The sequence below is a fragment of the Schistocerca cancellata genome, chromosome 5 (genome assembly GCF_023864275.1).
Source record: "Schistocerca cancellata isolate TAMUIC-IGC-003103 chromosome 5, iqSchCanc2.1, whole genome shotgun sequence".
Taxonomy (NCBI): Eukaryota; Metazoa; Arthropoda; class Insecta; order Orthoptera; family Acrididae; genus Schistocerca; species Schistocerca cancellata.
The window spans coordinates 774,888,186-774,912,642 of record NC_064630.1 but is presented as its reverse complement, the minus strand read 5'-3'; positions in this window follow the sequence as shown (position 1 = coordinate 774,912,642).

Below are 24,457 nucleotides of genomic sequence, written 5' to 3'. Positions count from 1 at the left end.
CTGCAAACGCCGCTCACGGTCAAGCAAAGCCGTAGTTAAAAACAGGGTGTAAAATACATGATGGCGGGAACACGAGCCACGCACGGCTCAATCAATACGAAATCTGGGCTCACAGCACCCCCTTCCCCACTCCCCCAGCAACTGCATGTTAGGTCTCCAAGATCTCGTCACGATACGTGACAGCAGTTAAACCTTGCCGATCCACCTGTACAGTTTCATGAAGAGGTGTTCGAGTGGTCAACATAATCGCTGCCCACACTTTTGGGGTCTTCCTCGATATCGGCCTCTTTCCGCAATGTCTGGGTCCCGAAATCTTGCACCACGTGCCCTCCAGAGGTGAATCCACCGAGAATCACTCTCCAGACAAAACTGGGACTCATCTGAGAAACGAACATTGGCCCACTGTTCGGCTGTCCAGGTGGCATGTTGACGGCTCCACTCTAAACGTTCCCTTCTGTGAAGACGCGCCACAGGTACACATACAGCAGGTGTCCGACTATAAATGCCACTCTGCTGAAGCCTTCTGTACACCGTTTGCCTCGATACGACACGTCCACTGGATGCTGTCAGGTCAGATGCTACGATTTGCATTCAAGTTCTAAGGCCTCCGATTTTTTTTTCTAATTAACTACTCACCCGAAATCAATGAAACTGGCGTTACTTCTCGACGTAATCGCCCTGCAGACGTACACATTTTTCACTACGCTGACGCCATGATTCCATGGCAGCGGCGAAGGCTTCTTTAGGAGTCTGTTTTGACCACTGGAAAATCGCTGAGGTAATAGCAGCACGGCTGGTGAATGTGCGGACACGGAGAGTGTCTTTCATTGTTGCGTAACGTTAGCTCGAAGTGCGGGTGCGTTTACTTGGTGAAACAGCAAACGCGCGGCCCTTCCCGGACGTTTTTGTTGCAGTGCAGGAAGGAATTTGTTCTTCAAAACATTTTCGTAGGATGCACCTGTTACCGTAGTGCCCTTTGAAACGCAATGGGTAAGGATTACGCCTTCGCTGTCCCAGAACATGGACACCATCATTTTTTCAGCACTGGCGGTTACCCGAAATTTTTTTGGTGGGGGTGAATGTGTGTGCTTCCATTGAGCTGACTGGCGCTTTGTTTCTGGATTGAAAAATGGCATCCACGTCTCATCCATTGTCACAACCGACGAAAAGAAAGTCCCATTCATGCTGTCGTTGTGCGTCAACATTGCTTGGCAACATGCCACACGGGCAGCCATGTGGTCGTCCGTCAGCATTCGTGGCACCCACCTGGATGACACTTTTCGCATTTTCAGGTCGTCATGCAGGATTGTGTGCACAGAACCCACAGAAATGCCAGCTCTGGAGGCGATCTGTTCAACAGTTATTCGACGATCCCCCAAAACAATTCTCTCCACTTTCTCGATCATGTCGTCAGACCAGCTTGTGCGAGCCCGAGGTTGTTTCGATTTGTTGTCACACGATGTTCTGCCTTCATTAAACTGTCGCACCCACGAACGCACTTTCGACACATCCATAACTCCATCACCACATGTCTCCTTCAACTGTCAATGAATTTCAATTGGTTTCACACCACGTAAATTCAGAAAACGAATGATTGCACACTGTTCAAGTAAGGAAAACGTCGCCATTTTAAGTATTTAAAACAGTTCTCATTCTCGCCGCTGGCGGTAAAATTCCATCTGCCGTATGGTGCTGCTATCTCTGGGACGTATTGACAATGAATGCGGCCTCATTTTAAAACAACTGCGCATGTTTCTCTTTCCAGTCCGGAGAAAAAAGTCGGAGGCCTTAGAACTTGAATGCACCTCATAGTTGGCGTGCAGTACAAACGCGGTACCATCATGGCCTACCAGCCAAATAACGGTCCATTCTTTCTGATGGCACACGTGGACGGCCTTGCCTTGATCTTTGGGATACAATTTCGGTCTCTATAAACTGTCGCCACATACGAAAAACAACAGCAAGATCCACACGAAGCCATCAGGCCACATCAGTTTGCAATTGTCCTGCTTCCCTTCTTCCTATAGCCTTCCACTGCCCAGTGTCTGGCAGGCGTCTTCTGTCTGTGTCTGCACACACCGACTGAGGGTGTGGGTCTACCCGAAAAACACTACCCTGAAACTTCCTGGCCGATTAAAACTGTGTGCCGGATCGAGACTCGAACTCGGGACCTTTGCCTTCCGCGGGTAAGTGCTCTACCATAGAGCACTTGCCTGCGAAGACAAAGGTCCCGAGTTCGAGTCTCGGTCCGGCACACAGTTTTAATCTTCCAGGAAGTTTCATATCAGCGCACACTCCGCTGCAGATTGAAAATCTCATTCTGGGAACATCCCCCAGGCTGTGGCTAAGCCATGTCTCCGCAATATCCTTTCAGGAGTGCTAGTTCTGCAAGATTCGCAGGAGAGCTTCTGTAAAGTCTGGAAGGTAGGAGACGAGGTAGTGACAGAAGTAAAGCTGTGAGGACGGGACGTGAGTCGTGCTTGGGTAGCTCAGTCGGTAGAGCACTTGCCCGCAAAAGGCTAAGATCCCGAGTTCGAGTGCCAGGAAGTTTCATATCAGTGCACACTCCGCTGCAGAGTGAAAATCTCATTCTGGAAACACTACCCTGTTTGGTAGGTGCTCTGATGTCATCGTTGGCTTAGTTGTCCGTTGGCTGGAATGGCATCTTCCGTGCAGAACATGATCGTACGGACATCTCATGGCAGTTTGTTTGCATGATAATACTGTGAATTAGACACAGGGCAGGGAAACGGCGGTTTGATGCTTTCATATTGGACACCAGAGTATAATCGTCAGCGACCCAGAACCTCACCAAGCTCCACACCGTTCCAGTGCTACAGTGCGCATATGAAATGGGTATTCCTTTTCTCAGAGACTGTTTTGAAGCATGTCTAGAGGTGAATCCTTACTGATTCACTCATATTTGACACTCTATGAAATATTTACAGGATGGGGAATACAAATTCTTCTCAATACTTTCATTCAGGCATGTTTCGGCACTTTTATCCTAACATTAATGGGCATTTACTTCATATCTGAAAGTTAAAATAAATATTTTAATTATAACAGTAACGCTGCGTACGCTTTTTTTGCTATAAAGGTGATTTGAACTTTCTTTTTTCTCTTACACCTTGCACTATGAGACCAAGGAAACTGCATAGTTTTACAAAAAGAGTCATCCAGTTTGCTTCTTCGAAAAATTTGCTTTGTGTTATTAGAGCAAAGTCACCTACGTTGTAACATCCCACCTGTCACTTATCTGGTTTTGGCGTGTGTTCACCCCAGCTAATTGACTAAAAGATCAACAGAGAGTGCAAAACTGCCACAATATCGGATAACGCAAAGAAAGTAATAAGACCCTGTGACTCCTGATTGAACTGCGGTGGCAGTGTTGACGTTAATTGATTCAAAATTGATCACTTTTAATTAAAAAGGGGTGCACATTGATGTTATATTCAGCTATTGAACACCAGGTGCAAATGTTGAACATAAAATTAATTAAGAAAGTGACTTGGGATTTCAACTACTTGACTGAAAACAGATGAGTCGATTGGCACAAATTTATTGTAACTCCCGACCTTCAATCATCAGATTAAAAGACTCTCCTATCAGGCAGTGGTAATAAATAGCGTTTATGTGGAGTAAAGCGCGATAAATCAAAATTAGTTCCTATCGACTCATCCAGGCGTAATGCGGAGTGGGAGAAGAATTCCACAATACACGGCCCATGAAACCGTCGTGGAAACTTTGCCGACGTGATCCAACAAATTAATCAGTGCCTAACTCAAGCCGGAGCGGGTGCAATATCACCGAATTGAGCATGGCGGTGTGTCGTCGTTGTGCGGACGTCTATTCACTTCTAACTATCTTGCTCAGTACATAGCTGAACTAAAACTTTCTATCTCCAAGCTCAATCGTTCCGTTTGCTAAGTCCTAAACTGCAGAGATGCTCACTCTCTCTCAGCCAAGCTGAGTGAAGAACGCCACGTCCGCACTCTAGGCAAGCTGGGAATGGAAGACCTACATGGAGACTTCTGCCAGTCTGCTCTTCGCCTTGGTTTCCCCTCCAGCAAAATCACTCACGCCAATTGCAGTGCAAGTCTCGTTAATTATGCGTCGCTTCCCATCGCCGACCAATGCCTTCTCTGGGAAGTGAACAAATTCCCACAAAATTTCCCTTCCTCTCAAGCTATTTAGCTCCTGCCAGGCCACCCATAAAGATTAGTGGCTGCACAAAAGACCAATTTTTCTGGAATTCTGATTCCCAGGAGAGTACTTCAAATTCCTCGGTCCTACGTTCCCATCAGAGGCCGGTGTATTTCATTCTGTCGCTCTTCACCAGATTTACTTCAGACTCTGTGGACCGTGAATTCAGCATGAAGTAGCTATAGTCTCGAACACGCATATTTTTGGCCTCTGTTGACTGCTCCACTGTAGCTTTGCGCGGATTTCTCGTATGTTTCACTGAAAACGGGAAGATGGACATTTATCAACAGGCGTACAAGTTCTCTGTCTGCTTCCCGGTACAGCAGCATGGGGTCAACCACCCTCCCTCACTGTCACTCATCTTAAGGCAGCTGGAGGCAATGCTCCGTTAGCGCTTTCTCAGAGTTTGAGCCGTCCTAAGCTGCCTATTGTCACTTCCCTTCGCCGCTCCCCAGCCTGGCCACGGTCAACTCTACCTCCTTGGGATAAACTAGCCTCCAGTAAATCGACGAATTTCCACGAAGTTTTCATGTCGCATGAATTATGTTAAAACCATCACCCAACATTAATTATTCCAATATGTCCATACTATACCTTCTACAAGATGTGTTGTGCCTTGTCAGTCATTTTTGTTCAGCCCTATTGTTCACTCAACGTGAGTCAGTGATGATCTTTAATGACTTCATGTAAGGGGCATAGTTCTTGCCATCTTACAAAACTTGCCATCTTACAAAACTTGATTCATGGACGTATGTTCCGGCTATGCAACTAGATGGAAGGCAGTTTGTTTATTCCCACACGTGTTTCGCTTCTTTTATATGTGAAGCATTTCAGTGCCCTGCAATTCTATAACACATTTATCATTATGTATAAAAAGAAATGTGTTACAGGCCACTAAAGATGCTTCAAATATAATAAACAAACTGCCATTCATGTAGTTCGATGGATGGAACATGCCTTCATGAGTGTTGAAGCAACTAAGGAACGACGGAAAACAGAAAAATTGACGAAAACTGAAAATGCTGCCCTATTATTGGCTTGTAAGTTAAACAAGAAGGGACCTGACATTGATCCTTGTGGCAGTGGAGTTTTAGTGTTCCTCATCACAGTCAGTGAAATCGGAATCCTTGTAGGACCACTTTGTTTTTTGTCCATCTCTCTGTGTATCTATGTTCCCCACTGCTAAGAACACTTTTACTCAGAAACGGAGCCGGCCGGTGTGGCCGTGCGGTTCTAAGCGCGTCAGTTTGGAACCGCGTGACAGCTACGGTCGCAGGTTCGAATCCTGCCTCGGGCATGGTTGTGTGTGATGTCCTTAGGTTAGTTCGGTTTAAGTAGTTCTAAGTTCTAGGGGACTGATGACCTCAGTAGCTAAGTCCTGTAAGTAGGCTGTTTATGTTTTCTTATTGGCAACGTTACGTAGCGCTCTGTATGAAAATCACTGGCTGTGCTGTGTGCAGTCTGTGGCTAGTTTGCATTGTTGTCTGCCATTGTAGTGTTTGGCAGCGGCAGCTGGATGTGAACAGCGCATAGCGTTGCGCAGTTGGAGGTGAGCCGCCAGCAGTGGTGGATGTGGGGAGAGAGATGGCGGAGTTTTGAAATTTGTAAGACTGGATGTCAATTATGAATATTAAGGTAAATACATTGTTTGTTCTCTATTAAAATCTTTCATTTGCTAACTATGCCTATCAGTAGTTAGTGTCTTCAGTAGTTTGAATCTTTTATTTAGCTGGCAGTAGTGGCGCTCGCTGTTTTGCAGTAGTTCGAGTAACGAAGATTTTTGGTAAGGTAAGTGATTTGTGAAAGGTATAGTTTAATGTTAGTCAGGGCTATTCTTTTGTAGGGATTTTTGAAAGTCAGATTGCGTTGCGCCAAAAATATTGTGTGTCAGGTTAAGCACAATCATGTATAAATTTTTCTAAGGGGACGTTTCATATGTCGACCCTTAGCCTGGGATACCTTACTGGAATCTTCTAATTTTTTCTTGTAGTTTGTGTAATTAGTGTAGCTTTTGTTTATTGCTAGCGCGTAATTATAGAGAGAATTTCCTTTGTAGTTGTAGTTTTTCATTGTTGTACACAGTTGTGGCATGCATGTAGATTTGCACCAAGTATTTCGCACCTGCGCTTGCAATTAACTAGATATTATTTTCAGTGCTATGTTAATGTGTTCCCCTATTTTTCCTCTTCAAATTGTGTTTTTATGTGTTGTCGTGTGAAATATTGTGATAATAATGGCGTGTGAAAAACGTAATACTAGGCTCCAAAGTAAACTGAGAAATGACAGTGAAGACGAAAGTAGTGTGTTAGCGCCACCATGTAATGAATTAACTAATGTTCAACATAGTAATTTGGTAATTGTGCATAGGGAAATGGAGCGGGCGGCAAACAATGGCGTAGGCAGTGAAACAATTAGTGAACAGGGAAGCATTATCGATCGATCGCTCGGCAACAGCTCGCTTCAGGAATCCGAAATGATAGGACACAATTTTGCAAATACTGTAGATTCAGGTTTTGCGTCCTCACCGTTTTCTCAAATAAGTCAAGACACATTTTCTGCTTGTCAAAATGTGAATGTTGCTGGTGCAAATGCACTGCCGAAAAGCGTAGAGGAACAGATTCCAGACACTAATGCATTGTTATTACAATTAATGCAACAAATGGGACAAAATCTTCAAAAGTTAGAAACAATGGAACAGAGTCTTCAAACGTTAGACACAATGGAACAAAATCAGAGACAAACACAGCAAAAGCTTCAAAAGCTAGACACAATGGAACAAAATCAGAGACAAACACAGCAAAAGCTTCAAAAGTTAGACACAACGGAACAAAATCCTCAGGGGGGGTACACGCTTACTTTGTGTACCATGTGTTTGGCAAGCACAAGGAGCCCTAGCTAATATGGTATTTGCTTACACAACTTTACACATCGGTACCATACTTTTCTAACACATAAATTACACAGCTATCTGATCATTTAACTGAGAGATAAACATTTTTTACTACGTCAGTGACAGATGTTTATGTAATTACACGGTTGGATAACTTCACACTTACGAAATTGTATTTTGTCTGTACTTTGTGAACTGTTCATATTTTTTTGGACCCATTGTGATATTATGAGAACTTTGAATGATATATTTGGTATGGGATCACGATTTTTAAAGTACGTTTGAGGTAGATGACACTATTGAAATGAGCAGAGAATGTTTTTTAGGTTTTGAAATTGTTGGAGGAAGCTAAGACGTTTTTGAGATTTGACTGAGGAGTTATGATGTTATTTTTACGACGACGATGTGTATTATGCTGTATGAGGAATTTGATTATGCTATGTATTTATTATGATGAAATATTGAAGTGTCGTCGCGAGATTGACGTGTCGACGAATATGTATATGTGTAATAAGGTAAGGAGTAATGAATAGTGGTTAGGGACTCTGACTTGTGAAAAAGGTTGTTGGAAACCAAGAATCGTACTTTAAGAGTTATGAAATGCGTGAATGTATCACAGATCTGTTTCTACAGATTTGTAAAGCAAATTCTCGACCCGTGAAATTTTGTATATGAGACTGTCACTGTAGCGGAAACTGCTGTCGTAAATATTTCGGGAAGAAAGGTAGGTCTCTGTAAGCACCCAGCTGCGCGACAGATGCCTGGAAAAAAAAGCCATTAGGGTGTGCCTTTCCAGAGGCACAGGTAGAAAAAAAGGGAGGCCATTATCCTCGCTATTGACATTCCTTTGTAGAAAGCATCGTAAATATGACACGCTCAAACTTGAAAACATGATTACACTGTAGAGTTCTTAATTTATGATATTTACTGAAATGAAATGATGAGAAACATTTTATGTCTATTGTCTTGCTAGTTGAAAGATTGTTTACTGCATTATGAAATGCCATATGGCTAGTGAATGACGTTTCATGCCTTGCTTCACCTATTTTGTTTAATATCTAGTTTCTAGGTGCACTGCAGCATTGGTTAAAATAAAATTTTATAGATGTACTAATATAAATATTTTATGCCTACTGCAGCATTGGTTAAAATAAAATTTTATAGATGTACTAATATAAATATTTTATGCCTACAGATCCAGTAAATAATTTTATGATCTATTCAAAAAAACGAAGGAGCATAAAAAGACATTTCCCTTCACAGGAATTACATACGGAATTTTCTTTTCAACTACTTGGTAATTTTTTTGGTAGAATAAGTAGTGGTGCACCACTTTAATTACATAGACATTAAGATGTGAATATACATTTCCCTTGTCTGCACTGTTGTCTTTAGTGTAATTTTTATTTTATTTATTTTTTTTTTTTGATGAGCTATGTCATGTTTAGATATAAGTTGCTGCTGCTGTTTGCCAGACATAGTGCCACTAAATTTCACTTTGTATTACTCCGTTAAGCTAGTTTTACTACTGTTTTATTTTTCTTGTTGCTGCTCATTGGCTCATATTAGTTGTAATGTTGCATTTTCTCTGTTAATTTAGATTTACTGCTGCTGCCAATTTGCATTTTTTTGTCATTGGTGTTTGCGTTAATTGTTTTGTGCTGCTGCATTGCCTCGTCCCTTAGTTTAGCATCTGAGCTCAGTAGATTTAAGTTAGCTTAAGAAGGGGTAGACTATGTAAGAGAATGAGTTGCGATGAATTTGAAGAAATGTACTGAGAGGTTATACGAGAAAAATACAGAAAGTATGTTTGGATAGGATTTTTTTGGTGGAAGCAAAGGTTGAAATAAGACGAACGATCTATGGAATAAAGTTTTGGGTTGGACTGCAGTACCAAATGTTACACTGAAAACGAACCCTGTCCTTTCCTTTTGTATTATCCCACTATGTGTTTGGGTACCCTTGTGTATTTGTTTTCTTCCTCTCTCTGTGTAGTTTCATAGATTTTCTTCTTCTTCTAATACTAAGCTATATTCACTATGATGAGGAATACTGTTATCCTCAAATATAATTGGCATTAATAATATGTTATTTACCTTGTAAATATTAAAAATTATTTGCATTGTATTTAATTAAGCCCCCATGCACGAAATAATTTTTAATTTTAATAGCTGACTGTCCGGTTACACAGTCTCGTAACCGGTTGGCCCTGACTAGTATTACTCCGCAATCTGACTGCATAGCATAACAACAAAGAATGAAAGAAAATTTCCATTAACACAATTAATTAATCAAGTCCCCAGCAACTATAAAACCTAGGAAACAACAAAACACAAGTGTAGCTGTTCTGTGTGTGGAAGTGTGATTCAACGTACACATCTGGCACGGTTCTTCCTCAATAAGACCAGATATTTTAAACACCATTTATACTGAAGTAATTAAAAAAAAAACAGAAATACCATAATTGCACATAGAAACCACAAATACAGTCTAATACAAGAACACGAGCCAGATGCTTTGTTGACTGAACCTGTGACCAAGAGGCATTATTGTTTAAGACATTGAAATAAAAAAAAGGAATTTTTTACCTTCATATATATTGACGAAAAGCACACTCTGATCATTACAGCATCCCCAATCCAACAATATCTGGTGTCTAGCCCATCAAACAATATGACAACATCTGAACAAGCACTCTCCATGGGAACTTCTCAACAACGACTCACCACTGCTACATCTCAACAAGCACTGCCTACTGCTACTTCTCAATAAGCACTCTCCACTACGACTTCACGACAAGCACTGCCAGTGGAGGCGGCTGAATAATACTCTTGGCGCAATCTCTGGCGCTGTGGCTCAGTGTAGCCACCTTTCAATGTACAAGAAAAACTCCGAACATTGCTAATTTGTAATTATATCACACGAAAAAAAATTTTTTTGGGCATTTGTTATGTCACTCTTGTCTGGTCGCTTGTAAGACCCCCTTTTCTAAGTAACGGGTAGACGTATCACTTTGAAATTCACGTCACATACTAAAGCCTACGGTCCCTTGACGGTGTAAAAGGTTTACGGTTCTACGTCAATGCAGTCAAAAGATACTGCGACATATGTCGCATATTTTAATATGTAATCAGTATCGCTATCGATGACATGCACGAATTGTCGATACTGCATGCCGCGCTTAAATCCGGAAAAATCAAACTTTTTAACAGAAAATTTATTAGAGTACAATACAAATGGAAATCAAAATCCTTTTACATATGAGTAGTGGTGTCTTTCAAGAATAACATTATTCGATGTACCACCTTTAGCCGCGGGGTAGCCGCGCGGTCTTGAGCGTCTTGCCACGGTTCGTGCGGCTCCCCCTGTCGGAGGTTAGAGTCCCCCCTCGGGCATGGGTGTGTCTGTTGTTCTCAGTCTAAGTTAGTTTAAGTAGTGTACAAGACTAGGGACCGATGACCTTAGCAGTTTGGACCCTTAGGAATTCATACACATTTGAACATTCAGCCGCAATGGCCACCTCCAATCTTGTCTTGAAGCGATCCCACGCACTCTTTAAAACGGCGCTGTCCATACTCGCGAATGCCGCTTCGATAGCCGTGCGTAGAGATGCGACATAAGGTGCCTCGTCTTATTCGTAACTCTTTCGACTACCCTCCAAACTTCGCAATCGAGTGCCTTCAAATCCGGGCTGTTTGGGGTTCCAGAACTACTTTGACCGGAACATGTCAACGTTATCCGAGAGTCAGTTTCGGACTAAATGGTTCGTACGAGGTCCTCCTCTGCCATCCGACGCTTTGTTCGCCTGCTGACATTCAATAGTGCCACCAGTTTCCTCAGTGATTGCTACGGGTCCTCCGAAATCAGCACCTGAGCATCTTCGACGTCTGCCGCAGTTCGTGACACGAGTTTCCTCAAATGGCGTTTCCTCGACGGGTTAGCGGGACCTTCCCCAGACTTCCAGTTGCATTATACCTGTCCTCAATATCGTAAAGAGTTGAACCCGGGTACCCGAAGAATCGAACTACACTACTGGCCATTATAATTGCTACACCAAGAAGAAATGCAGATGATAACAGGTATTCATTGGACAAATATATTACACTAGAACTGACATGCGATTACGTTTTCACGCAATTTGTTGCATAGATCCTGAGAAATCAGTACCCAGAACAACCACCTCTGGCCGTAATAACGGCCTTGAGACATCTGGGCATTGAGTCAAACAGAGCTTGGATGGCGTGTACAGGTACAGCTGCCCATGCAGCTTCAACACGATACCACAGTTCATCAAGAGTAGTGACTGCCGTATTGTGACGAGCCAGTTGCTCGGCCACCATTGACCAGACGTTTCCAGTTGGTGAGAGATCTGGCCAGGGCAGCAGTCGAACATTTTGTATCCAGAAAGGCCAGTACAGGACCTGCAACATGCGGTCGTGCATTATCCTGCTGAAATTTAGGGTGACGTGTAACCAATGGCACCCCACACCATCACGCCGGGTGATACGCCAGTATGGCGATGACGAATACACGCCTCAATGTGCGTTCACCGCGATGTCGCCAAATACGGATGCGACCACCATGATGCTGTAAAAACAACCTGGATTCATCCGAAAAAAATAACGTTTTGCCATTCGTGAACCCAGGTTCTTCGTTGAGTACACCATCGCAGGCGCTCTTCTCTGTGATGCAGCGTCAAGGGTAACCGCAGCCATGGTCTCCGAGCTGATAGTCCATGCTGCTATAAACGTCGTCGAACTATTCGTGCAGATGGTTGTTGTCTTCCAAACGTCCCCATCTGTTGCCTCAGGGATCGAGACGTGGCTGCACGATCCGTTACATCCATGCGGATAAGATGCCTGTCATCTTGACTGCTAGTGATACGAGGCCGTTGGGATCCAGATCGGCGTTCCGTATTACCCTCCTGAACCCACCGATTCCATATTCTGCTACAGTCATTGGATCTCGACCAACGCGAGCAGCAATATTGCGATAAGATAAACAGCAATCGCGATAGGCTACAATCCTTTATCAAAGTCGGAAACGTGATGGTAGGCATTTCTTCTCCTTACCCGTGGCATCGCAACAACGTTTCATCAGGCAACGCCGGTCAACTGCTGTTTGTGTTTGAGAATTCGGTTGGAAACTTTCCTCATGTCAGCACGTTGCAGGTGTCGCCACCGGCGCCAACCCTGTGTGAATGCTGTGAAAAGCTAATGATTTGCATATCACAGCATCTTGATCCTGTCGGTTAAATTTCGCGTCTGTAGCACGTCATCTTCGTGGTGTAGTTATTTTAATGACCAGTAACGTACAACACAGTGGGGTGGATTATGATGTGGCTGCGTCCTGCACTGTTCAGTGTTCGCAAAGCAATCACGACACCGTTGCTGCCACTCTAGGCTCCACCTCCGCACGCTGTAGTACTCAATACGGTCCTGTATGTTGTTGCCTTCGACATCCCTGCACTTATGGTATGTTTTCTCTCAGTTTTCCTTCTAAACACAATCTCTTACTCACTCATCCCTGCAGTTGCAGCTCTGTTGCAAGAAGCAGATGTCGGTCAATAGTAAGGTTACGTCCTCCTAGACTTGCGAAAGGCTTTGGACTTAAATAAGTTACCAAAGGCATGTCTTCCGGTCCAGACTGAATACCAGTCATGTTCCTTTCGAAGTATGCTCAGTGTAATACACTCCTGGAAATTGAAATAAGAACACCGTGAATTCATTGTCCCAGGAAGGGGAAACTTTATTGACACATTCCTGGGGTCAGATACATCACATGATCACACTGACAGAACCACAGGCACATAGACACAGGCAACAGAGCATGCACAATGTCGGCACTAGTACAGTGTATATCCACCTTTCGCAGCAATGCAGGCTGCTATTCTCCCATGGAGACGATCGTAGAGATGCTGGATGTAGTCCTGTGGAACGGCTTGCCATGCCATTTCCACCAGGCGCCTCAGTTGGACCAGCGTTCGTGCTGGACGTGCAGACCGCGTGAGACGACGCTTCATCCAGTCCCAAACATGCTCAATGGGGGACAGATCCGGAGATCTTGCTGGCCAGGGTAGTTGACTTACACCTTCTAGAGCACGTTGGGTGGCACGGGATACATGCGGACGTGCATTGTCCTGTTGGAACACCAAGTTCCCTTGCCGGTCTAGGAATGGTAGAACGATGGGTTCGATGACGGTTTGGATGTACCGTGCACTATTCAGTGTCCCCTCGACGATCACCAGTGGTGTACGGCCAGTGTAGGAGATCGCTCCCCACACCATGATGCCGGGTGTTGGCCCTGTGTGCCTCGGTCGTATGCAGTCCTGATTGTGGCGCTCACCTGCACGGCGCCAAACACGCATACGACCATCATTGGCACCAAGGCAGAAGCGACTCTCATCGCTGAAGACGACACGTGTCCATTCGTCCCTCCATTCACGCCTGTCGCGACACCACTGGAGGCGGGCTGCACGATGTTGGGGCGTGAGCGGAAGACGGCCTAACGGTGTGCGGGACCGTAGCCCAGCTTCATGGAGACGGTTGCGAATGGTCCTCGCCGATACCCCAGGAGCAACAGCGTCCCTAATTTGCTGGGAAGTGGCGGTGCGGTCCCCTACGGCACTGCGTAGGATCCTACGGTCTTGGCGTGCATCCGTGCGTCGCTGCGGTCCGGTCCCAGGTCGACGGGCACGTGCACCTTCCGCCGACCACTGGCGACAACATCGATGTACTGTGGAGACCTCACGCCCCACGTGTTGAGCAATTCGGCGGTACGTCCACCCGGCCTCCCGCTTGCCCACTATACGCCCTCGCTCAAAGTCCGTCAACTGCACATACGGTTCACGTCTACGCTGTCGCGGCATGCTACCAGTGTTAAAGACTGCGATGGAGCTCCGTATGCCATGGCAAACTGGCTGACACTGACGGCGGCGGTGCACAAATACTGCGCAGCTAGCGCCATTCGACGGCCAACACCGCGGTTCCTGGTGTGTCCGCTGTGCCGTGCGTGTGATCATTGCTTGTACAGCCCTCTCGCAGTGTCCGGAGCAAGTATGGTGGGTCTGACACACCGGTGTCAATGTGTTCTTTTTTCCATTTCCAGGAGTGTAGTTCCATATTTGTTAATCATATAAAGGGTGGTCCATTGATAGTGACCGGCCCAAATATCTCACGAGATAACCATCAAACGAAAAAACTACAAAGAACGAAACTCGTCTAGCTTCAAGGGGGAAACTAGATGACACTATGGTTGGCCCGCTAGATGGCGCTGCCATAGGTCAATCGGATATCAACTGTTTTTTTTTTTTAAATCGGAACCCCCATTTTTTATTACATATTCGTGTAATACGTAAAGAAATATGAATGTTTTAGTTGGACCATTTTTTTCGCTTTGTGATAGATGGCAATGTAATAGTCACAAACGTATAAGTACGTGGTATCACGTAACATTCCGCCAGTGCGGACGGCATTTGCTTCGTGATACATTACCCGTGTTAAAATGGACCGTTTACCAATTGCGCAAAAGGTCGATATCGTGTTGATGTATGGCTGTTGTGATCGAAATGCCCAACGGGCGTGTGCTATGTATGCTGCTCGGTATCCTGGACGACATCATCCAAGTGTCCGGACTGTTCGCCGGATAGTTACGTTATTTAAGGAAACAGGAAGTGTTCAGCCACATGTGAAACGTCAACCACTACCTGCAACAAATGATGATGCCCAAGTAGGTGTTTTAGCTGCTGTCGCGGCTAATCCGCACATCAGTAGCAGACAAATTGCGCGAAAAACTGGAATCTCAAAAACGTCGTTGTTGGGAATGCTACATCAACATCGATAGCACCCGTGCCATATTTCAATGCTCCAGGAACTGCATGGCGACGACTTTGAACGTCGTGTATAGTTCTGCCACTTGGCGCAAGAGAAATTACGGGACTATGACAGATTTTTTGCACGCGTTCTATTTAGCGACAAAGCGTCAGTCACCGAAAGCGGTAACGTAAACCGGCATAATATGCACTATTGAGCAACGGAAAATCCACGATGGCTGCCACAAGTGGAACATCAGCGACCTTGGCGGGTTAATGTATGGTGCAGCATCATGGGAGGACGGATAATTGGTCCCCATATTATCGATGGCAATCTAAATGGTGCAACATATGCTGATTTCCTACGTAATGTTCTACCGATGTTACTACAAGTTGTTTCGCTGCATGACAGAATGGCGATGTACTTCCAACATGATGGAAATCCGGCACATAGCTTGCGGGCGGTTGAAGCGGTATTGACTAGCATATTTCATGAAAGGTGGATTGGTCATCGAAGCACGTTCACCGGATCTGACGTCCCCGGATTTCTTTGTGTGGGGAAATTTGAAGGATATTTGCCATCGTGATCCACCGACAATGCCTGACAACATGCGTCAGCGCATTGTCAATGCATGTGCGAACATTATGGAAGGCAAACTACTCGCTGTTGAGAGGAATGTCGTTACACGTATTGCCAAATGCATTGAGGCTGACGGACATCATTTTGAGCATTTATTGCATTAATGTGGTATGCGTTCTCAGAAATGATAAGTTCGCAAAGGTACATGTATCACATTGGAACAACCGAAATAAAATGTTCAATAGTACCTACGTTCTATATTTTAATTTAAAAAACCTTCCTGTTACCAACTGTTCGTCTAAAATTGTGAGCCATGTGTTTGTGACTATTACAGGGCTACCTGTCACAAAACGAAAAAAGTGGTTCAACTAAATCATTTATATTTATTTATGTACTAAACGAATATGTAATAAAAAAAATGGAGGTTCCTACTTTTAAAAAATGCAGTTGATATCCGTTTGACCTACGGCAGCGCCATCTAGCGGGCCAACCATATTGCCATCTGGTTTCCCCCTTCAAGCTAGACAAGTTTTGTTCTTTGTAGGTTTTTTCGTTTGACGCTTATTTCGTGAGATATTTGGGCCGGTCACGATCAGTGGACCATCGTGTATAACCGCTCGCTCGACGAGAGATCCGTCCTTAATTACTGGAAAACTGCAAAAATCACAGCAATACACAAGAAAGGAAATACAAGAAATCCGTCGAATTACAGATCCACATTACTGACGTGGATTTGCAGTAGGATTTCGAACACATACGGTATCCGAACACCATGAAGTGACTCGCAGGAAATTACCTATTCGCTCGTAACTAGCACGGATTCGGAAAATTTCGTTCTTGTGAAACAAAAAATGGTTCAAATGGCTCTGAGCACTATGCAACTTAACTTCTGAGGTCATCAGTCGCCTAGAACTTAGAACTAATTAAAACTAACTAACCTAAGGACATCACACACATCCATTCCCGAGGCAGGATTCGAACCTGCGACCGGAGCGGTCGCTCGGTTCCAGACTGTAGCGCCTAGAACCGCACGGCCACTCCGGCCGGCTTCTTGCGAAACACAAACGTATCCTAATTCTCGCGAGGTAATGAGTGCTATCCATAGGAGATGTCAGACTGATTGCATATTTTTAGATTTCCAAAAGGCTTTCGACACCGTTCCTCACAAGCGACTTCTAATTAAATATCGTGCCTAAGGAGTATCGTCACAGATGTGTGACTGGATTCGTAATCTCCTGTAACTAGGGTCACAGTTCGCAATAATAAACGGAAAGTCATCCGAGTGAAACAGAAGTGACATCTGAAATTCTCGAAGGAATTGCTATAGGCCCTTCGTTGTTTCTAATCTATATAAATGAATAGAAGACAATTTGAACGGTCGTCTTAGATTACTTGCAATTGATGCTCCCGTTTACCTAACAAAGTTATCAGCAGTTCAAAACCAGTTACAAAAATATTTGTGCAAGGTACGTAAATTATGCGAAAAGTGGCAGTTGATCCTTAACAATAAAAAGTGTGGGATCATCCATGTGAGTAGTAAAAGGGATCCGTTAAATTTCTATTACACGATAAATCATACAAATTTAAAGACTGTCAATGGAACTAAGTACCTGAGGATTACATTTACGAACAACTTATACTGGAACCGTCACAAAGTAAGTGTTCTGCAGAACCCCAACGAAAGATTGCGATTTATTGGTAGAACACTTAGAAAATACAACAGGTCTACTGAAGAGACTGGCTTCACTATGCTTGTCCGCCCTCTTGTGGAGTAAGGCTGCGCGTTATGGACTGACGGTCGACATCCGGTAATGCAAAGAAGGGCAACTTGTTTTGTATTATAGCAAAATAGGAGAGAAGTATTGCGGATATTATAGACGACTTGGGATGGCAATAATTAAAAACAGGCGTTTACCTTTGCGACGAGGTCTTTTCACGAAATTTAAATATCCTACTTTCTCGTCCGAAGGCGGAAATATTTTTTTTTTCTTTATTGATTTTCAATTCCCCGCGAAGGGGGCGGGCCGGCAGCAGCTTACTATGCTGCTCTACAGCCTACAGACTTTTTGTAAATAAAGGAAGAAGAAAGAAACAAGGAAAAACAGGCGATAAAATGGCGATTTAAAGTGAAAAATGGCGTAAAATTGCGGAAAGTTAAAACAGAAAGCAAAGGGGTTTGGCAATGTAGATAAAAGACACAGGAATCAGACAAGTAACACAGTAGACACACATTTAAAAAACATGGCGACAGTCTGGTTTCTGTTCGCAAGTAATAAAAAGCACACCCAGCGACAGTATGATGGCTGTTCGCTACACTTTCCAAAAGACACAACACGGAGCACGCACTGTAAAAACACACTGTAAAACACTGCACAAAAAAGACGGCACAAAGATGGCACTCCCGACCCAAGGCAGATGGGGGGGGGGAGGACCTGGAGTAGGGGGAAAACAAGGAGGGAGGATAGGAAAAAACGAAAAGGGGGGGGGGGAAACCAAGGAGGGAGAGGACTAATGAAGGGGAGAAGGGCAGACGCGAGAGGGAATGAGAGGAGGCAGAGGAGGGAAATGTAAAAGGACGCGGGGGAGAGAAGGGGGCAAAGAGAGGGGAGGTGGGGAAGAAAGAGGATGGAAGGGGGGGGAGAGGGAGCCCGGGAATAGGACAGAGGAAAGGAGGGAGAGTGAGGATCAGAGTTGATAGGAGGGAGAGAGGGTATCATCTAGGAGGGGGAGTTGATGGAAGCCACCTTGGGAAAGGAGATGTAGGGTGTAGAGATGGAGAGTAAGGGGGACACAACGGTGAAGACATGGCAGGGGGCGGGGATGGGAGAGGAGAGGAGCAACCAGGGGGTGAGGGGGAAATATTTTGTTGACTCCCCTCTACTTATAGAGGAACGACCATCGTGACAGAATGAGCTTCCTAAGTTGTTCAGAGAACCCTCTGCCACGAACTTAACGTCTGAACTGCGCAGTAGAGGTATAGACAGGGTGCCACATTGTCGAGCACTGGCTCAGATTCAGTAACACTGACTTTCTTCGCAGAAACACGATTAAACTGACGAATATTTGAGGAACAGGATGCAGTACGTCACAGTGAACAGCGTATGCTCCGCAACTGACATCTGGTGTGCCCCCACGGAAGCATAACAACTCCTCTAATGTTTTCCAGACACGTACACAATCTGCCAGGGAGCATCAGCGGCACCATCGGAATGCTGACTCACAGTGCTGCTGTCTGCAGGAATGCATCGGCACTGGACGATCGTAACGAAATGCAAAACACAAAATTTCCGCGTGATACAGTGACTGGCAGCTCTCTTTAAGCACGATGATGCCTAAATAAGCAGACTCTAAGAACAGCGGTAAACATCTTATATCTCTAATAATAGTCAGATGCCATTGAAATGGGACGATTACGTAATGTCAGTATTAGAAAAGGCGAATGGGAGACTAATTCGTTGCAAGAGTTCTGGGGAAGTGGGGTACATCTCTAAAGGAAACCACATACAAGGTGCCACTGCAATTTGTTCTAGAATGCTCATCATCAAGTAGACAGGACTGCAGATACAACGGATTCAGACGCACTGCTAGTAACTAACTGGCCGATATTGGTCCGTATGAAACTGTAACATAAATGCTCGGGGGTCTTAAATGTGAATCCTTGCAGTAATGACGACATAGTTCTCACGAAAGTTTATTGGGTAAACTTAGAGAAACTGGATTCGAAAAGATTGGCTTTTGTCTTCAGAGAACGTGAATGATATTATTGTTAAAATTTAATTTTCATTTGTGACAACGACAAAACGCTTCAAAACGTTACCTGGTACCAGCCTACACAACGTATCAACAGAAGCGTAGAATGAAGACAGCAAACGGTGATAACAGTACGCGAATGGAATACGGGAAAAAATCGCCGGTACTGGTACGAAGTACCCTTCGCCGTGAACTAGTCAGCTTGGCCCCAAGACCACCGTGAAATTCAGTTACCTGTACGAACAGTGTTTGTTCGTGCTGTCTCGACACTTCTACAGTGTTTAAAAACCAAGTCCTGTGCTCGGGACTACTGATTAGTCCTTCAGAAAGTCTACTTCGTCTAGAGCAGTGGTTCCCGACGTGGTGGCAATTACGAGGGATAAAATGAACTTTCCTGAGAGGTTAAAAACAACAGTTCGGTCACGAAACTAAACTGTTTTCAAAGATCACTACTATTATCACCATTTCATAAGACCGTAATAGTTCAAAAATGGTTCAAATGGCTCTGAGAACTATGGGACTTAACATCTGAGGTCATCAGTCCCCTAGAACTTAAAACTACTTAAACCGAACTAATCTAAGGACATCACACACATCCATGCCCGAGGCAGGATTCGAACCTGCGACCGTAGTGGTCGCGCGGTTCCAGACTGAAGCGCCTAGAACCGCTCGACCACTCCAGCCGGCACCGTAATAGTGATCACATAAGTTACGTACTCTATAAACACCATCAGAACAGGCCTTGGATGGTCCAGCGGTTCCGACCGACCGCCGTGTAATCTTCAGCCGACAGGAGTCATTGGCTGGGGATATGGAGGGGCGTGTGGTCAGCGCAACGTTCTGCCCGCCGTCCTAAGTTTTCGTCGACAGGACGACCACTTCTCAGTGAAGCAGCTGCTCAATTGGCCTCACAAGGGCGGGGCACATCCCGCTTGCAAACAGCACTCGGCGGCCACCCATCCGAATACTAGTCCATCTAGCGCTAACTTCGATGATCTGACCGGAACCGGTGTTACCACTCCAGCAAGGCCGTTCTTCTTGATTACATAAGTTAGCAATAATTAATTTTTTTTCTTCATATAGCGCGTCACACAGTGTGAAGGAGGTGACAGCTTGCGAAACGAATATATGAACGACACCTTCCTCACATTTTGCGCATTGTACGATGCATCAATCAAAGTAAAACTGAAACATACACTACTGGCCATTAAAATTGCTACACCACGAAGATGACGTGCTACAGACACGAAATTTAACCGACAGGAAGAAGATGCTGTGATATGCAAATGATTAGCTTTTCAGAGCATTCACACGAGGCTGGCGCCGGTGGCGACACCTACATCGTGCTGACATGAGGAAAGTTTCCAACCGATTTCTCATACACAAACAGCAGTTGACCGGCGTTGCCTGGAGAAACGTTGTTGTGATGCCTCGTGTACGGAGGAGAAATGCGTACCATCACGTTTCCGACTTTGATAAAGGTCGGATAGTAGCCTATGGCGATTGCGGGTTTTTCGTATCGCGACATTGATGCTCGTTTTGGTCGAGATCCAATGACTGTTAGCAGAATATGGAATCGGTGGGTTCAGGAGAGTAATACTGAAAGCCGTGCTGGATCCCAACGGCCTCGTATCACTAGCAGTCGAGATAACAGGCATCTTATCCGCATGGCTGTAACGGATCGTGCAGCCAATTCTCGATCCGTGAGTCAACAGGTGGCGTCGTTTGCAAGACAACAACCATCTGCAGGAACAGTTCGACGACGTTTGCAGCAGCATGGACTATCAGCTCAGAGACCATGGCCACGGCAACCCTTGACGCTGCATCACAGACAGGACCACCTGCGATGGTGTACTCAACGACGAACCTGGGTGCACGAATGGCAAAACGTCATTTTTTCGGATGAATGCAGGTTCTGTTTACAGCATCATGGTGGTCTCATCCGTCTTTGGCGACATCGCGGTGAACGCACGTTGGAAGCGTGTATTCGTCATCGCCATACTGGCGTATCACCCGGCGTGATGGTATGGGGTGCTATTGGTTACACGTCTCGGTCACCTCTTGTTCGCACTGACGGTACTTTGAACAGTGGACGTTACATTTCAGATGTGTTACGACCCGTGGCTCTACCCTTCATTCGATGCCTGCGAAACCCTACATTTCAGCAGGATAATGCACAACCGAATGTTGCAGGTCCTGTACTGGCCTTTCTGGATACAGAAAATGTTCGACTGCTGCCCTGGCCAGCTCATTCTCCAGATCTCTCACCAACTGAAAATGTCTGGTGAATGGTGGCCGAGCAACTGGCTCGTCACAATACGCCAGTCACTACTCTTGAACTATGGTATCGTGTTGAAGCTGCATGGGCAGCTGTACCTGCACACGCTCTGGTTGACTCAATGTCCAGCCGTATCAAGGCCGTTATTACGGCCAGAGATGGTTGTTCTGGGTACTGATTTATCAGGATCCATGCACCCATAATGCGTGAAAATGTGATCACATGTCATAGTATGATATATTTATCCAAAGAATACCCGTTTATGATCATTTCTTCTTGGTGTAGCAATTTTAATGGCCAGTATTGTATTTGTTACATAAGCTCAACTGTCTGATGAAGACGCCTTCTCGGAGTTGTATGTAGTTTCCGTAGCAGACAATAAATAGCTGCATTATTCACTTCACAACAGTAAATTAATTGACAGCGCAGCGCAACAGTAGCTATGTTGAAATGGTTCAAATGGCTCTGAGCACTATGGGACTAGATTAGATTAGATTAGATTAATACTAGTTCCATGGATCATGAATACGATATTTTGTAATGACGTGGAACGAGTCAAATTTTCCAATACATGACATAATTAAGTTAATTTAACAACATACTTAAGTTAATATAACAATTTTTTCATTTTTTATGTTTTTTTATTTTTATTTTTAATTTTTTTATTAATATTTTTTTAAAATTTATATCTAAAAATTCCTCTATGGAGTAGAAGGAGTTGTCATTCAGAAATTCTTTTAATTTCTTCTTAAATACTTGTTGGTTATCTGTCAGACTTTTGATACTATTTGGTAAGTGACCAAAGACTTTAGTGCCAGTATAATTCACCCCTTTCTGTGCCAAAGTTAGATTCAATCTTGAATAGTGAAGATCATCCTTTCTCCTAGTATTGTAGTTATGTACACTGCTATTACTTTTGAATTGGGTTTGGTTGTTAATAACAAATTTCATAAGAGAGTATATATACTGAGAAGCTACTGTGAATATCCCTAGATCCTTAAATAAATGTCTGCAGGATGATCTTGGGTGGACTCCAGCTATTATTCTGATTACACACTTTTGTGCAATAAATTCTTTATTCCTCAGTGATGAATTACCCCAAAATATGATGCCATATGAAAGCAACGAGTGAAAATAGGCGTAGTAAGCTAATTTACTAAGATGTTTATCACCAAAATTTGCAATGACCCTTATTGCATAAGTAGCTGAACTCAAACGTTTCAGCAGATCATCAATGTGTTTCTTCAAATTTAATCTCTCATCAATGGATACACTTAAAAATTTGGAATATTCTACCTTAGCTATATGCTTCTGATTAAGGTGTATATTAATTAATGGCGTCATACCATTCACTGTACGGAACTGTACGTCTGTGGTCATCAGTCCCCTAGAACTGAGAACTACTTAAACCTAACTAACCTAAGGACATCACACACATCCATGCCCGAGGCAGGATTCGAACCTGCGACCGTAGCAGTCGCGCAGTTCCGGACTGAGCGCCTAGAACCGCGAGACCACCGCGGCCGGCAGTAGCTATGTAATGGCTACTGCACTGGTGCAGGGCGTACACTGCAGTATCAATTACTCTCCGCAACGCACTGTACGGTGGCTTGCGGAGTATCTGTGCCGATGTAGATATGACTCTTACGTTGGTGGCAGTGGTCAGGCACAAAGCATCGACATCCTGAAGTCTTCTGTCAGTTCAGAAGTAAAGAGGTGTAAAGATTGAGCCTAATTATAGAGCACACATTTTAATTTTTGGTTGATTTTAAATGGGAGTTTAGGTGTGGGCAAAGCAGGTGTCGTCAGGGAGATGAGTGGAGCAGAGGATGCATGTTTCATAGTAGGTGTCTGCACTCAATATGGATAGTTAGCTTCGTTTACTGAGAAGCAGTTGTCAGTGGCACTCGGGATGCACTGAGAATTGCTTTATCATTCTCTAAGAAAGGTAGTTAGCAATAGGTAGCACCAGTAGTCTCATTCAGTCAATATTTCTGGTTTAATGGGACACCTACAAAAGCTAAATGTCATTTATAGTTCGATATTTTAAAAATGAAAGTATTCATAAGAAAATCTCTTTATTCTGAAGTTTATTTCGGTACTGATGGTGATGATGGGCCGAAGGGCGTACCAGCTAATGTGTGATAGCACTCGGGGGTAATTGTGTCTCAAAAGCTGGGAAACACTGGTATAGAGCACAGCACTTTGGATTAGTGCTCTTTCTACCATATTTCAGTGCCATATGCAAATAAGACCCATTTGTCTCGATGTTTACCCAGTACCAATAATCATATAAGACTGTGACAAGCTCGCTTGCGTAGCCGATATAGTTACAGCGAGAGCGGTAGGTCGTGTGGAGTGACGTGTGCTGAGGTTACGAAAACAGGGAATGGTAACTGCTGACTGTGCGGGATAGCTGATACGAGACCAATGCGCCTCCACTGCGCAGTTCCTGTAACACTCGGGAGCGGCAGACCTCTGACGCGGGCACCAGGCACAAGATGAAAAAAGAAAAAAAACAGACTCCCGATAAGTGGGAGAGAGGGTGCGGCGCTTGAATTTGAAATTCTCGCCATACCGCAGTTACGCCGCAGGTCGCGATTGGCGTTCCTGAATGCCACAGGCATCTAGCAAACAGTCAGAACCTCAAAATGGCCGAGATGTGCGAGGTACAACCGAAGAGGCGCGACTGTCGAAAGTTTTCGCGCTGGGCGTTCGCCCACTCAAATATATTACTGGCCATTAAAATTGCTACACCGCGAAGATGAGGACGCGAAATTTAACCGACAGGAAGAAGATGCTGTGATATGCAAGTGATTAGCTTTTCAGAGCATTCGCACAAGGTTGGCGCCGGTGGCGACACCTACAACGTGCTGACATGAGGAAAGTTTCCAACCGATTTCTCATACACAAACAGCAGTTGACCGGCGTTGCCTGTTGAAA